The sequence below is a fragment of the Artemia sp. Qi Xiang Cuo genome, chromosome 6 (genome assembly GCF_049724085.1).
Source record: "Artemia sp. Qi Xiang Cuo chromosome 6, ASM4972408v1, whole genome shotgun sequence".
In the NCBI taxonomy this organism is placed as follows: domain Eukaryota; kingdom Metazoa; phylum Arthropoda; class Branchiopoda; order Anostraca; family Artemiidae; genus Artemia; species Artemia sp. Qi Xiang Cuo.
This window is the reverse complement of record NC_142799.1, coordinates 20,765,490-20,777,813: the sequence shown is the minus strand read 5'-3', so window position 1 is coordinate 20,777,813 and position 12,324 is coordinate 20,765,490.

Genomic DNA, 12,324 nt, shown 5'->3' with positions numbered 1-12,324 from the left:
TAAGCAGAAAAATTAAAACTTAAAACCAACAGAAATTATTTCACATATGAGCAGAGATGCCAAAAGTCAAATTTTAGCGTAAAGAGCAATGTATTGAAGAGGGGAAAACCCCCTCATACACGGAATCTTTTCTGCTCATTTAAGTTTTAGTCCTGCTCATTACTTTCAGTTGAAATAACTTGTTTTTGTTTAACTTCTACTCACTTTTCAAATAATGCCGGGAAGTTGGCTCTTCTTTCAGGATAATCCCCTCCCTCCCTGAAAAGTTCTTCTGACGTAAAATATCCCCACCCTGACCATTCCCCGAACAATTCCATCCTCGGTCAAATTTCACCCCTAGAAATTTTCTTGCGGACGAATCCCTCTAAAAAAACTTTAATAAATAAAAAATATCCATTCCAATAATTTTCACATAGTCAGCATCATCAAGATTTAGTGTTTTATAAATTTCAATCTGTGAGCATCATACAAATAAAAATTCTCAAAGTCTTTAAGATTGCGTCTGTCTCCAGATCAGATGGTTTTTCATTCAAACCAAATAGGGGGGGGGGACACGGAGGGATGCAATTGACGTCCGGCATAGTGAAAAATACAATTTTGTTTCTTCATTAAAAAAGATAAAAAATTCTTGCCCCTCCCACAGAAATACTCGTATATTTGCGCCACTGGATAATGCACTTTTGTTAATCTAAAAGCTGCACTACACTGAAGTGTAGTGGGGAAAATTGTCTCCGCAATATTTTCTTAATAGTTGTCTATTTTTGTCTCCCTTTTTCTTATCTCAATTTTTCTTCCTTAATTCAAAGACCAACAATTTTAGATCTTGAAATATCAAATCAATCGATTTCTTATGAGCTTACTGTTTTCAAAATAAACCTAATGTAATTGCAATTTAACATAACTGAATTATAAATAGGTCGGATACAGCATTATACTTTCAAGTCCAAACCGCGGAGCTGACCTCCGTTTCATGGCCCTTCAGCAAGGAAGTGTAAAGAAGGGATGAGGGCCAGTCATCTTGTAAAATAAAGATAAAAGGATGGGTATTGGGGTAGATCAAGTCATTTCCTTATGAAGTTTTTTTTATCACTATTTCCAAAAGGCTGATAACCAACCATTGAAAACTATAAAAAAAAACCTATAAAAATGCCGTTAGGCCTATGTCAAACAGTTCGTGGTAACAAAAAGTAACTAAGGAGCAACTTGGGCTAATAGTAAGAGAAGCTCTGAAAAAGATATTTTGATAAGAATAGATATATCAAAGAAATATATTATTGTGCTGATTCCAAATATGTAAAATTCATCAAGTTTAAAGTTATCTATAAAATGCTACGACCCTGAAAAAATTTGCCTGGTTTTGAAAAAGGGGAGAAAAACACCCCCCACAATGGCAATTGATCTTGCTATAAATCACACCACTAGATTCAGCATACTAGAGGATCCTGACGTTGAGGTTTCAAGCTCGTATCTACAAAAATATGGAGTTTTACATTTTTTCCGGAAAGAAAGATTACATACAAGTCTTTATTTGTTTGTTTCTTTTTTTCCCCAGAGGTGACAATTTTAAACCAATGGTCCTAAAAGGTTGGGAAAAGGCTAAGTCGAACGGAAAGTAAGAGTTCTAGGTTCCTTCCAAAAGAGTGTGCAATGGAAAAGTGACGTTTTCTGCCATTTTGCGGCACCAAAGTACGACCTTGCCCCCAGGGTTGCCACCAGATATGGTGGCAAGCATGGCAAGCATATTGCCAAGGGAAACAAAAAAATGACGTAGATAATCTTACTAGTGATGACGGTCACTGCATATGTGACCGAAGTATCTAGTATTTTTGTTAAATTTATCACTGAGGATTAAAAGGATTTTATTCCTATTTGAACTTTTGTTTATCGGAAATAAAAAGTATGCCGCTTGCGACACTTCGCGTCTTTCGTTTGAAATATTTTAACGCATCCGGTGTCATCGTCGTATCCAACTCAGATTCAAAAAGGAAACATGACTTTTGAAAACCGATAAGCATTCATTGTTTTGGCACCGCATCTATGTGAACCAAGAGCAGCCACTGGGCCATTGAGAACGGTTCTGCTCTACCTTCTCGCTGCCAATTTACTAAAGCACTTCTGACCGCCTAAGACATTTTTCTGCTTTCGAGCTAAACTAAGTTTTGTTTTTCTTATAAACTTTCATCTCCTGAAATCGTCTCGCGAAATCATCGAAAAAGTCTCCTGAAATCACTGAAGGAGAAACTGAATTCGATCCTTAGTTTATCTTCGTTATTTGCCGTTTAATTCCTTTCCTCTAGATCGGAAGAGGAAATCCGCTCCAAATTCCTCGAAGAGTCCATAAGGCTTTCTTAAGCTCGGTTTTCTTTGAGTTTTTCTTAGCTAAAATGAGAAAAATGAATTTTCTACTGTCTTTAAATAGTAAGAATATAAATAGTAAGGATATCCAACTCAGGTGGGGCCGGACATATCGATTGACTTTCATGAGTACCGACCATGTTTCTGGATCCAGCTTGTTTATCAGTGGTGATTTACTCAAGCTTAAAAGCAAAAATGTTTCTTCGCTGCTGCAGAGGAATCTGGCAATGACATATGAATCTGCATGAAGATTGGAAGCGCACTGACCACAAAGTTGTCCTTACCATCAGGGACTTCCCTTGGTCGCACCAAAACACGCCTAGTTCTTTTTTGATCAAATCATCCAGTAAATCGTGGATAACTCAAACTTTCACCAAGCTCTGAATATGGTCACTCACTGCTAAATCATGATCAGCGAACTCCAGATGAACTAAAAGCTCGTCACCAGAACTTACCCTTCCGATGATTTCTAGGCACAATCTATGATAAAACATGACACACTTATTTTTGACGGAGGTCAACTTCCGATTGAGATCAGTCTCTTCACTCATTTTATCACAGAGTGCCAGAAACTTTAGCCCAAATTAGGCGTTTCCATATTATTTGAAATTATCGGGAGACCGCATCTTGATCTGCCAGGGGTCGTTTTTGTTCAAGACTTCCTCTTTCACAAAAATCTGCATAATTCCCTGTAGGGAGGGTTGTGCAGACTTTCTTAAGAATCAAGTGAACTCTAACACTTTCAGTCTGGAATTCTAGGTTTATCTTGCTCATTATTGACAATACATACCCCAAAAAAGGCAATGCAGTTAAAGTTTAACAGCTCCTAGTCTCTCATGAATACTCGTTGCAGCGGGAATAATTTCAGCGAAAATTTTCTAGAAATAAATTTTCAGGGCATTGTATTGTTCCAGCAGCCTCTTGAGTGCTTGTCCCATTGCCAACCACCGTCAAACAGTAAGCTTCACAAAAAAATAGTTCAATCCTGCTTTCTAAGGCTATAATGATAGAAAGGTTAAGATGGCTAGGGCACGTTTTGCGGAAGCAGGGTGACAGATTGCCAAAGATTGTGCTTGTCAGCCAACTGTCTAGGGCCAAACTGAAAGCAGGTTGTCCCCAAATAGGGCGAGAGGGTTTCGTAAGGAAACATTTAAATGAAACGGGAACTTCCTGGAAGGGTGTAAAAAGGAAGGCTTTGAATAAATTGGGATGGAAGAGGAGCATGCGCAGCTGTGTTGGCTTCAGGCGGCTTGATGCTGCAATAATTTGTTAATAGTAGCAGTAGTAGTAGTAGTAGTAGTAGTAGTAGTAGTAGTAGTAGTAGTAGTAGTAGCAGTAGTAGTATTAGTGTCTTAGACGAATAGAGAATAGAGCGTCCGGAAATCAGAATTTGAAAATTTCTAAGCTTCGTGGGCAAACTGAACAATTTTGGAATTAGGATATTGCATGCAGAGGCCAAACACAGAATGAGTGATTGGCAAATACATCGGAAAACAATAAGCCATGTGATATCTTTTTTAGCAGTGGAGCCAGACCTGGTAAAGGTTTAGAATAGTGGCTCTTCCGAAGAAGATATGCTAGAATGAAAATAGACAATTTTAGATTGCTAATTTTATGGTCATTTGTATGGTTTGGTTCACGTGTTTGACCATTTATCTCTTGCCCTCTTTAGCGGTTTTCCATAGCCATAGGCTATTTAAAAATCTTAAAAAATGATGGAATTCCTACTTTATAATGTACATCAAGTATCAATGAATCTCATTTCTTTTTTCCCATTTTTATCTGTTTTTTAATCAGTTTTTATGTTAGTTTTTTACATAGCCTCGGGCTATATGCAGTGGCGGTTCTGGCCTCTCGCACGCCCCGGGGCAAAATGTTGGTTAGCAGTCTCCAGAGATTTCCAGGCCAAATTTCAACAAAATTTGCGTTTATTAAAAAATTTTCCAATTGTTTAAATATTACTCTTCTTACTTTAGCCTGTGCAAAATTACTAAAAATAATAGCCTATCTAAATTGCGCACATAGAGACTGACTTAAATGCCATATTTGTTGCTGTAAAATTTCGTGAGTTTGGCTTTACCTAGGAAATACGCATTATAACAACTAGATTGTTCTTTATCGAAAGGGAACTTAGGCATAGCCTAAGAAAAAGGTATAATAGGAAAAAGGTATAATAGGGAAAATTAGCAAAAACAAACCGATCGACAGAGTGAAGGTTCTGGGGCGAATTTGTTAAAATTTGCCGTGAGTTTGAAAAGAAAGATAAGGAGACCTATCCTTTGATTGTAATCTACCAGGTGGAAAAGATTACGCAATTGCTTGTGGATACATTTCCTTGTCTCTACAATTGTAGAGACATTTGCTTGTCTCCTGCAATAGCTTGTAGGACGGTCCCTTAAAGGTGACCTGCCAGTTAGGAGGTTATTAATTCGTGGCCAGAGATTTTTAGTAGAAAATTAAATTAGAATTCAACATTTTATTACCAATATTCTGGAAATAAGCAACCACTAAAACGATTAAAAGCTAATGGCAGACGTATCTACAAGAAAAACACGTTCCAACTCTCTTAGAAGAAAAGAGGAACTGTGTGGGCCAAATACGGGGAGTTACAGGTTCATCGCATAGTCAACGGGAAGTTCGCTTCTCTTAATACCGACAAAGGATAAACCTACCTTTGGTTTATAGTTGTTTAAAAGACACTCAAAAATTGCAGAAATAACCCACCGTTTGACAAAGCCAAAATTGAGTCACCAGGCGAAATGACAGATTCGTACGTGGGAAGTAACTTCCCTTCGAATTCACGAATAGTTATTTCTGTAATACAAACGGGGAGGGGAGACCAAGTTAGAACCCTACGGAAGTAGGAGCTAGCTGTTCCTAGATACGGAACACCCAGAAAGAAGAAAAATTGGAAATAACTGAGATTACAACTGGGAAGTGACACACCTCGTAGTGAGCTAGGGTGCCGAAAATATTTCGAGCTCATCATTCATTGAAAGCAAAACAGAGATAAATTAATGGATAAAAATATGGGAAAACCGAGACAAACTCACCTGTTAGATGTTAGGCAAAATGAATGAGTGCCACCTGATAGGGATAATACACATGTTAGGCAGGGAAATATCCAACGCACAGATTGAGAGGAAGAAACAAGAGAAATTAATGAAAGGTGGAATCGAGACCATATAAATAGCCAAAATATTATGAGCTCTGAATCGGGCAGGGGTTACGAAAAAGTAAAATCGTAGATTTCACGGAAGTAATGAATTACTTAGCCCAGGAAAGGGAGAAGAATTGACCAATGGGAGGAGGGAAGAGAGATAAGCTATAGAGAACAAAAAGAGGAGAACGATAAAATAGCTAAGGGACCAAAATAGGAGACAGACAGAAAAGAGAGGAGGTTAATGATGGGAATTATTGCGGAGAAAAATTCCCAAGTGCCACAACAATCGTCTACATTGGATCTAATGCGTGCAATAGACCACCAGCTGATGAAATGAAACAAAGACATATATCGGTGTATCATGAATTTTGAAATGACCACAGATTTGAACAGCTGGCGGGAGGAACACTGGGTGACATTAATACAGCCCAAGCTACATCAGAAGGCACAAACTGACTTTGCGGCTTTGACGAAATATTACAGGAGAGATTTTCAAAAATTAAAAGAAACTATTTTTATGTGATTTGAGTTATCTCTGGAACATTTCGAGCAAAAGTTCAAAGATAAAATAAAAACAAATTCAGGAACCCGGAAAAAGTCATAAAATAGATTAAAAGATTTGTAGCAAAATGGCTAGATTTTGATAAATAAACCATAATAGAAGATGGCAAAGAACTAAAATAGATAATTAGGTGAAAGCATAGATCCGGGGGGGGGGGGGGGCTAAAAATACACCTAAAAGAGAAACAACCACAAAAGAGCCAATAAATGGCAAAATTAGCAGACCACTATGTCGAAACTAGAAAATATACATCACATTCAATGAGAGAAAACTGGGAGATAATAGCAAAGATAACTACTACCTAACACAGAACAAAAAAAAAATTTTTTTTACAAAAACAAGGGAAATTAATTTGTTACAACTGTGGTACTAGAGAGCATTTTGCTAGAAATTCCTCCAATAAAGATACGCAGAAATCCCATAAAACAACAGCCTGGGCTATAGCTCAGAAAACTGAAAAATTGATGAGCTTACAGAATCATAAAAGATACACGGATTTTTAAATGAAAAACTAGTTGAAATGGCCACTGATTCTTGCAGTCACCAAACTTATGTGCGAGCTAACTGAATTAATAAAACAGAGGTAAACCATAGGAACACGTTTTAAAAAGCATGTTTTTATTGGGATAAGTACCTATGTCCATGTCCGTAAGCACCCATCAACGGGGGTTAGTATAGATATTGCAAAAAAGATCGAACGGTAATAAAAAAAATATGGTAAAAGCTGGCCTAGTACCTTTTCTTTCAGTAGATGTTCTCGTAAGGAAGAATTCGGAGACACTGAGGGACTGTTACCCCTAAGAGCAAATTTTATAAAGGTGGGCATGATATTCCTTCGCAGAATTTAACAAATGGAACTCACAAGGCGAACTTGTTTGAAAAATCAGACATGTAAAATTCCGGCTCCGAATAAATATGTTTGTGAAATTCATTACTTTTCGGGTAACTTTTTAGGAAATACGAACTTCGAAACATTTATACCAAATATAAGGCACTTAGTGTGCCAGAGAAGATTGAAGAGAAAATTTAGAATATGGACTTTTTTTGTTAAGTTAAAAAAAATTCAGTACAATAGGGAAAAACCCAACGTAAGAATTCACTTCACATTTAGTGAAATACTCCCTGAACAAAACAAAGAAAACCAAAAGACAGGTAAGAGATGTACAACGAGACTTAAGTCTACGATGATGGACGCTAGAGTTCAATTCACATTTAACTATGGTTTATTTTGCGTGACAGAAAAATTAGAGAAAAGTAGAAAAAAAGAGATACAAAAAAGAAATGCAATCTGCAAATTCGGTCTGCAATGGTGGACAATTGGGAAAATAACAAAACTGAGGGAGAAAAAACTAGCTTATGGCTTATGGGGCTGGGAAGGAGGTGCTCGTTCCATTGGGGAAAACAAGGGATGACAAAGAAGTAGAATTGAATAGCCTACAGCGGGTTCTGGAATAGCTGGCGGGAATTGAATTTTGGGTCGGACTGAAAAATGCTGGGAAGGAGTTTGGTATCTGTAATATTGACTCTAAAAGGCATTTGACCTCGATTTAGACGGAGGCGTTCCTTTGGGAGGAGTGAGTTTGGTAGGCTATGGATGGTATTCAGTTTCCTCAACCCACAACTATTGGCTCAGTTGTGGTCCCTTTACCGAGGCATAGCTCTGACTAGTCATCAACTATTCTCCTAAAACCTTTACCCTTTAGCCCCATTCCTTACTCACCCTGTATTGTTAACTACAATTATTAATTTTAATCTTCATTTGGCATCGGCATTTGTTCTTCATTCAATTAAATCATAGAATTTGACCCAAAAAAAGGTTATTCATGTTTCACTCAGAGTTTTGCCCGATTTCCCTGTATCCAAATCGTTTTCGTGGACCTTTGTCGTTTTTGCCAGGAATAATTTTCAATTATGCCATGGGGCAAGTCTTGTTTTAATTGTAATTTTGATTCGTTTTCATTTTTTGGAGATTCGAAGGCTAGTTAAGACAGTCCCTCGTGTCGCCTGAGGTCGTCCCATTTGCCCGAACCCTGTTTTTCGCTTCTCTCAAATGTAAATTCTAATTTAATCGTGCTACAAGGCTCTGATAAATAATGACAGAGAACCCCTATGATTTTTTTCTTTTTATATTTTTCAATTCTGCTGTTGGGTTGGTGGGTACATCAATCCTTCTCAGACTGGGCCCGAGAACCTTATCAATCTATCAGCACGATTATTTTCCGCTAATTTTTTGGACCCTTTCTTCAAAATCCCAAAAACCAGTGGAGACGGCTATGCAGCCAATGGTCTTGACCATTCTACAGCCTTTGGATGGCAATGGATCCTGAAACAAGCTGATGAGAGTGGAAAAACAAGCGTTGAGCAGAGATGGAAGACTGGAAGATTATTAAAATTGGTGGTTTTGAAGTTAATGTTTTGTATTTTGCGTTTTGTTTTTTTCTCGTTTGACAAGTGAGGTTCCGACCAGTTCTGCGTGGTTTTGGCCATTTATCTTAGAATAGAGGTGATGGAACCCTAGTCTAGTTATCACATAAATGTCCTTCACGTAAATTAAATTCATCCCCCCTTTTTGGGACTTTTCATTTTACCCCGAACACGTTCCCTTAAATGTCTTTTGATTTTTATTTCCAGTCCTTTTGGTAATTTTTCACGTGTCTAATGTTATTAAGGGTCTCTATCACCTGAGCACTTAAAAAAAAGACACCCTGGCCAATACTCACCAGCAAACCAGACGGAGATTTTTCTTTGATTAGAATCGATGGGGTTGCAGGGAAGGTGGTAAGCCATTGAAATGGCGTGTAGAGGATAGTGCACCGCTATCCTTTAATTTTACTGATTGGCTGGACTCTTGCGGGTGCATTTTCGTACTTCTTATATCCTTGATAAAGGTTCTTCAGTCCTTGTATAGCTGCTGATAGTGCTGACCTGTGAATATACAAATTTGTGCTTTTTTCAAAGTGGAGGAAAATTATCTCCCCCACTCAAGCCTTGAGCATTGGGGATATGTAGTGGCGAGAGAATCAGAGAGAGTTGGTCAGTTATAAGGATAACCGCTAAAGACGTCATTTATTTAGTTTTTCTTTTCCCAGATAGCAACGGAGGAGTTTAGACCCCTCCCCCAGCAATATAGTACTAGCAACCACGGGCCTTTCACACCGTGGACTAAATACTTTGGCAACTTACTCCCCACAGATAGTACACTTATAGCAACAGTACTGTTAGTAGCTGTGGCACCGCCACAGCGCAAATAGTGGTAAAAGCAGTACTCGTAAACCCTGTGGCCCTCCACATACAAACTAAAGGTTGCCACGGTCATATAGTCCTAAAACCTCTTGCTTCACAAGAATGTTATTTTTGTATGTCTGTATTAGTGGCACTGCGGGGTAATATCGTCCCTTCCATTGCAACAATATTTTCCTATGTTCCATAATAAATTATATTTGTATTTCTACCGTTCCAGAAGTGGAACAGAAGTGGTATCAAAGGCATCAGCAGGAAATTTCTGGAGGGGAGGGATAGGCAAGTGCTTCCAGGGAATTTGTTTTCAGCAAGTTAAAGGGTAGTATTTCTCATTTTCTTTTTATACAAAATGTTTAACCTCTTTTTTTATGGGGAACATCCCCCCTACTGGCTTAAACGGGGAACATCCCAATAGGTGTGCCTCAAATAGGTGTGCCATCTCGATGGGAACTAAGCAAAGATCTTCAACATATGTGATTTACTAAGAGATGGTCCCCGTTAAATTGCCAAAGACACCCAGAACCTCCTAAGAACCTCACCCAGAATCCTCCTCAAATTTTTAAATTAGAAAAATGTGTGCTTCGTTCTATTATTACAGACGATCAGAACCTCAGAAGAACATTAAATATCTCCTCTTAGAATTAAATCTTAACTTTTTTTAGTTGATAAATTTGTTTTCAAATTTTTATTGCATAAAAAATAAACTGAAAGACTTATTTGCTACCATAGTTGGTATTATGGGGTTTTGAGATTGCTGTTTAAAACTCTAATTTAGTAATATGGAAATCCAAATAAATGGGTGTTCGATTTGTCAGCAATTTTTTTTTGTCGTTACTTACAAATATGAACAAATATGATGTTTGGTTGATAACTTATAGGGAGGGGGGTAGTCTCGGGGGAGACCCCAGTTTTTTTCCAAAGCAGATAAAGAGTATTAATATGAAATTTTTGGGGGGGTTGTTTGAACAAAATCAAATCTACTATGTCTCGTTTAGATTGTAAATATGTTATACCAATAATGCATATGGGGTGACTATTAAATTGGAAATTTCAGGTTATATAGAGTAGTTAGAGTGGGGATCAGCGAATTAACCAAATAGTACTATGTGAGCACAGATAGTGATATTTTTAAGATTAATTTAAGCTAGGCTACGCGTGCGTAATCTAGCTTAAATTAACCTTAAAAATATCACTATCTGTTAACCAACAACAAACAGAACAGAACTAAGAAAAAACATCAAACCACATAACCATCAACAAACAGAACAGAACTAAGAAACAACATCAAATCACATAACCATCAAACAATATAACCATCAAACCACATAACCATCAAACAGATCTAGAAAGAGGTGTGGTCTTGTATGTTGAGGGATTCTAGGCATCTGATTGGTCTAGAAATAACACTTTTACCAAGGACATTAAATCTCGTCCCAAGTTTTTACCAAGGACATTAAATCTCGTTCCAAGTTTTTACCAAAGACATTAAATCTCGTCCAGGCTTTTACCAAGGACATTAAATCTCTTCAATGCCCATATGTGGATGTATCAGTCGAATCAATAGATGCATTCCTACTAATAAAAGAATCTTAATGAAAATAACAACATTAGATTCAGCGTATCAGAGAGCCCTGCTTTAGGGGTTTCAAGCTTATATATGCAAAATGTGGAATTTTGTATTTTTGCCAGAAAAAAAGACCACGGATGCGTTTTTTTTTCCAAGGGTGATCGTATCGACCCCCCTTTCAGGGGTGATCGTAACTAGGCCCCTTCCAACGCTCGTTTTTCCCCAAAGTCACCCAAACAAAATTTTGAGACAGCCATTTTGTTCAGCATAGTTGAAGAATCTAATAGTTATGTCTTTGAGAACGACTTAATTCCCCATAGTCCTTGGGGGAACGGCTGAAAGTTGTTAACTTTGCCCATTGTCTACGTATAGTGTTGGTTATTGGGAAGTAGTCAGACGTTTTCAAGGGGATTTTTTTCTGGTGGGGGGTCGGGGGACGGGGTTACATGGGAGGATCTTTGCATGAAGAAATTTTCCTGGGGGGAGTGAATTTTCCACGAAGGGGGTTTCGGATTTCCCACCATTAAAAAAAAACTATTAGATATTAAATAAAAACACAAGTTTTTTTCAACTGAAAGTAAGAAGCAGCATTAACACTTCAAATGAACAGAAACTATTACGTATATGAGTGGTTTTGCCTCCCTCGTCAATGCCTCGCTCTTTACGCTTAAGTTTTTTTAGTACTTTCAAAAGAGCTATTTATTGTAATTAAACGGCCGTTGTGATTCATGGGTCATTCTAAAAGAATTGGAAAAAAATTCAAACTTTAGCGTAAAGAGCGAGGTATTGGCAGCGAGGAGTGGGAGCGAGATTCACAACGACTCAAAAACGAAAGTAAAGAAAAAAATTGTGGTTACAAGACATGTGACTATGAGGATGAAAACAAATCAAAATGAAAATGAAGAACAGAAAAATATGTGGTTAGTAGATATACGACCGCGAGAACAATAAAATATGCAGTTAGAAGATAATCAGCAGTGAGAATTACAAGCAACAGCAAGAATCGGAATTTGACAAAGATGAAAAGGAAGAACAAAGAATTGTAGGGCAAGCAGACACGCTAAAGCAAGAATCAAGAGTGTCAAAAATTTAAGTGAAGAACAAAGAACTGTGCTGTTAAGGACAGCAAGAATCATTAGGGGGGGGGGTTAAACTAAAGCAGCTCTACGTGCCTAATGCGTTAGGTACAATTATTCTGCATATTATGAAGTAATAATTGCTTTATAACTTCCCGCTGCTCAAATACTTTACCCCTACCCCCCTAATGTGCAAATATATAGCCCAAATTACATACTTCCCATCTATTGTCACTTGTCTTTGTCTTGTCTCACGCTAAGCTGAGAGAAACAAACGAAAAATAAACCCGTTCTTTCAGGCGTCAATGAATGAACAACTTGAGTGGTAGCGGGTATCATACAAGTACCGTCTTTGTAATCC